At 42.0% G+C, this 5,064-nt stretch overlaps 1 pseudogene; it reads right to left on the reverse strand.

Annotated features, from left to right (window-relative positions):
* Positions 1-2,164: 2,164 nt before the first annotated feature.
* LOC149460425 (U2 spliceosomal RNA) lies at positions 2,165-2,373 on the reverse strand (annotated as a pseudogene).
* Between the last annotated feature and the right edge of the window lie 2,691 nt (positions 2,374-5,064).

Below are 5,064 nucleotides of genomic sequence, written 5' to 3' on the forward strand. Positions count from 1 at the left end.
TCGTATTGCATGCCTTTCCTCCAAATGAACTCTGTGACTGATTACACTTCTGGCACAAACAGCTCAAAGACTCCTTGTCTTATCACCAAAATCAGTTTTCTGGCCATAAGAATATCCAATCTCATCTACTTCAGTTAACAATTTAACCTTAACAACTGGTACACCAAAATTATGTGAACGTACATGACCTTTAAATATTATTTGTCAAAGTTTCCAAGTCATAGGAAAAGGCACACCTGTAATTTTGCACATTGTTGTTAAAGCAATTTCTCAGCTTAATAGGCTATAATCATTTTGTCAGAGTTTCCAAGCAGATAAACTCAGGTAATTTATGCAGGAAGTAGTTAGAAATGTCTTGTGAGTGTTCCAGGCAACATTGCAGATCTCTATTGACCTTTCTATTTCTCCTTGTTTCCGTTACATGCCTGATCTTCTCATTGCTACTTCCTTATCATTATTATTACTATTATTATTTATCCAGTTAAGATCAAGAGCAATTTGCATATTTCAGTGGAAATACCTTTTAGTTTGGCCATAACTTTATTGTTAATAATGATTAGGGATGGGGTTTGGGTTCCCTGCTACCCTGGCTTTGCGGTGAATCTTGCATATTCACAGACCTAGCAAAATAATGTAGGAATTTGCCATGGTATCCATAGTGCACTGCCTGGCCTTTGAACTTAGGTCAGCTGGCTTAAAAGAGCTTTTGGATAAACTTGGCTGGTTCTTCACTGATGTTCAGGTTCCTAGCATGTTTACTTTGGGAAGTGGGCTGACTGCCTGCGGCCTCACAGCCAGCTTCAAATTGTGCTGCACCTTGTGAATGGCTCTGTAGCCTTCTGGGACCTAAGACATGTCTGAATGGGTTGTTGGGGGGTGGGGGAACAAGGTACCAGCTCCCACGAAAAAACAAAACAAAACACTAATTATATTAGAGGAGCAGTGGATAATTTTTAAAAGTGAAACTTCTCGTTTAAGGTGAAGTTCCGCTTTAAGTGCCCATCTATCCTAGGAAGGTTAGCTTTAAATGGTAACTGCTATAGAATATGTCTCAGTATCAGCACTGCAGCTTATAGTTTCCTTTGGAGGGCATGTGATAGGGGTACAGGCAGGAAATTGTGGGGGACAGGGGCAGAGCATTGTCAAGCCATAACACAAAGTGCCCAAGCAAGGACCTTCATATCAGTATAACCAGGTGTTATTTTCATGAAAAGTTACAATTAAAATACATATAGGCTTTCAAAGCAATATGATCACATTAAAGCTTATAAAAGATTTTGTGGCTGGGTTTACATCTACTTTTGCAAACAATGCTTGATTTGTTTGATCTGCAGTGCTGGGGTGTTATTTTCCAATGTACCCTACCTATGTGTACAGATCTGTAAACCTAAATGTTCATTAAGTGCTAAAATCTTTTCTTTCAAGCCTACAGTGTGGTGCATAAAAACAGAACACCATAAGTGAACCAAATAAAGTGCATGTGAACACACAAAACAGTGCACTTAGGGTGTGCATTGGTCCCCTCCCAATGAGGAAGGACCTCCCAGTGACCTCATGGGGTGCAAGACTTCTGACAGGGGCAAGGCACAGTCAGGTCCACCTAGCCAAAAGGCCCAGTGGACCCAGCTCCTCAAGGTTAGCCAAAGCTGACCGAGAACTAGGTAGGGGGCTCTCCCAAAGAGAGACTCCCCCCTAAGGCAGGGAAGGAAGGAACCTAATGGCCACACATCCACATCCTCCCCTTAGACTTCAGGGTAGGCCTGAAGACCCACATCCTACCATCTGAGTGAAAAGGAACACATACTTTACATAAGTGCAGAGTGATCCACATGGAAAGAAAAATAAATAAATATACAAAAATTAAAAAGGTGCCTGTGTAAGAGCAGAGCACCTTGCTGCCTGGTAACAAAAATTGTCCCAGTCTTGGTCAAAAGGCCTAGCCAATGCCAAGTGACGTGCAGAAAAAAACAAGAGATGTTGTGTCCAAGTGTTTGTTCTCACAGTTGGGTCCCAAACCCATAGTGATACTAAGAGTATCCCTGGGTTGCCACTCTCAGGGAACACTTGACACTGCAGGCTCTCTGCCTCCCCAACCCCAAGCCAGACAAGGCAGCACTGCTCATATGAGGAGGAACTGGGCACCTTGCAACCCTCCATGCCAGGGGAATACTCTTGACCCATGTCTTATGTGGTGCATGCTCAATTTGGGTTCTTTCCCATCAAGAAGATACCTCAGGACCCCCATCACACCAGCAGGGATAATATACAGCCAGTCATCCCTGCCACGAGGCCAAGGTGATGGCAGAGCCCTGCTACTAGACACTGATAAAACAGATACTACACTTGATCTTAACCAAAAGGCAGAGAAGGGCTAATATCTGTTTCTCAATAACTGGTTGTTAGCTATTTTTTAAATTATCAACACAGCTATTTTCTATTGGGGTCTTTTTTAGATTATATATTTTAGTTTGAGGTGATTAGAGTATATTAAGCAATCATTTCTGAAAGTCTGTTCAAGAGTTGCCTCTTTTTTGCAGCCCCTTACTGCATCCTTTAAAAATAAAAAAGTAAAAACACTGTGCACACAAAACATTGAACAACATCACCCCAGGTGTGCCGCAACCCCCTTCCATATCCCTATACCCAAAAATGTTTTTGGTCTTTTTAGTTAAATATATATGAAAATACATAATGATTTCCCACAGTGGATGTTTGCTAGTCCTCTGTGACCTCCCTCTGTGCTGAATGCCCTCTTTGAAATGACACAGGCACCAGGGCAGGCTACTGCTTCAAGCATATATTGGAGCCCTTCCAGCCAGTGGTACATCTTTGACACCCATGAGACCATGGACATGATTGTTTGGGTCTTAGTTACACTCTAAATAAATAATAAGGAGCACTCCAAACATCTAGCTTTTCAACTTCATGCATTTATGAAAGCAATAATCATATAAAGACATAATAAATTATAGTACATGCAAAAGATCTCCCCACAGTTCCTGTATCTCAGTGTTTCTCAGCTCCAGTCCTCATGGACCCCCAACAGGTCATGTTTTCAGGATTTCCCTCAGATGAAACAGCTGTGGTAATTACTAAGGCAGTGAAACTGATCAAATCACCTGTGCAAAATAATGGAAATCCTGAAAACATGACCTGTTGGGGGTCCATGAGGACTGGAGTTGAGAAACACTGCTGTATCTAGACACCAGCAGCCTTTCAGCTACAAACACCATATACAGTTGCAAGAAAAAGTATGTGAACCCCTTGGGATTACATGGAGTTTTGCATGAATTGGGCATAAAATGTGCTCTGAACGTCATCTAAGTCACAACAATAGAAGAACACAGTCTGCTGAACATAATACTACACAAACATTAGATGTTGCCATGGTTTAATTGCACATAACATGTAAACATTCACAGTGCAGGGAGGAAAAAGTATGTGAGGCCCTAGCTTAATGACTTCTCCCAGAGCTAATTGGAGCCAGGAGTGACCCAACCTTGACTCCAATCAGTGTGATGATATTGGATGTGTTGCTGACAGCTGTCCTGCCCTTAAAAACACACACACACCTGTTTTGGGTTTACTGGTTTCAAGAAGCACTGTCTGATGTGAACCATGCCTCACAGAAAAGAGCTCTCAGAAGACCTACGATCAAGAATTGTTGACTTTCATGAAGCTGGAAAGGGTTACAAAAGTATCTCCAAAAGCCTTGATGTGTCATGTGTCCATGGTAAGACAGACTGTCTACAAATGGAGAAAGTTTAGCACTGTTGCTACTCTCCCAAAAGCGTGGTCGTTCTGTAAAAATGACTGCAAGAGCACAGCGCAGAATGCTGCATGAGGAAAAGAAGAATCCTAGAGTGTCAGCTAAAGACCTACAGAAATCTCTGGCACATACTAACATTTTTGTTGACACATCTACAATAAGGAAAACATTAAACAAGAATGGAGTACATGGGAGGACACCACGGAGGAAGACATTGCTGTCCAAAAAGAATATTGCAGCACATTTGAAGTTTGCAAAAGAGCACCTGGATGTTCCACAGCACTACTGGCAAAATATACTGTGGACAGATGAAACCAAGATTGAGTAGTTTGGGAAGAACACACAACACTATGTGTGGAGAAAAAAAGGCACAGCACACCAACATCAAAACCTCATCCCCACTGTAAAACATGGGAGCATCATGGTTTGGGGCTGCTTTGCTGCCTCGGGGCCTGGACGGATTGTTGTCATTGATGGGAAAATGAACTCCAGAGTTTATCAAGACATTTTGCAGGAAAACGTACGACCATCTGTCCGCCAACTGAAGCTCCGCAGACGATGGGTGATGCAACAGGACAATGACCCAAAGCATACAAGTAATTCAACAAAACAATGGCTGCAACAGCACAGAATATGCCTTCTGGAGTGGCCCAGTCAGAGTCCTGACCTCAACCCGATTGAAATGCTGTGGCATGACCTTAAGAGAGCGATTCACACCAAACATCCCAAGAATATTGCTACACTGAAACAGTTTTGTGAAGAGGAGTGGTCCAAAATTACTCCAGATCGTTGTGCAGGTCTGATCTGCAACTACAGGAAACGTTTAGTTGAGGTTATTGCTGCCAAAGGAGGGTCAACCAGTTATTAAGTCCAAAGGTTCACATACTTTTTCCTCCCTGCACTGTGAATGTTTACATGTTATGTGCAATTAAACCATGGCAACATCTAATGTTTGTGTAGTATTATGTTCAGCAGACTGTGTTCTTCTATTGTTGTGACTTAGATGATGTTCAGAGCACATTTTATGCACAATTCATGCAAAACTCCACGTAATCCCAAGGGGTTCACATACTTTTTCTTGCAACTGTATATTTTCAATACAACAGGAAGGAGATCCAGCAGAAGTACAGAAATTAACAAATTCATGAGGGATAGGGCAAAGGAAAAAAGGTGAAAGTGATTTTAGTACATGTGCAAAATCTCCCCACAGCGCTTTTACCTAGACAAAAGCAGATGAGTTATAAGCACCATGTACATTTTCAAACAGAACAGGGAGGAAATCAAAATTAGTGGTT

The sequence above is a fragment of the Staurois parvus genome, unplaced genomic scaffold (genome assembly GCF_062004578.1).
Source record: "Staurois parvus isolate SC_StPar_1 unplaced genomic scaffold, SC_StPar_1.0 ptg000230l, whole genome shotgun sequence".
NCBI classification, from domain to species: domain Eukaryota; kingdom Metazoa; phylum Chordata; class Amphibia; order Anura; family Ranidae; genus Staurois; species Staurois parvus.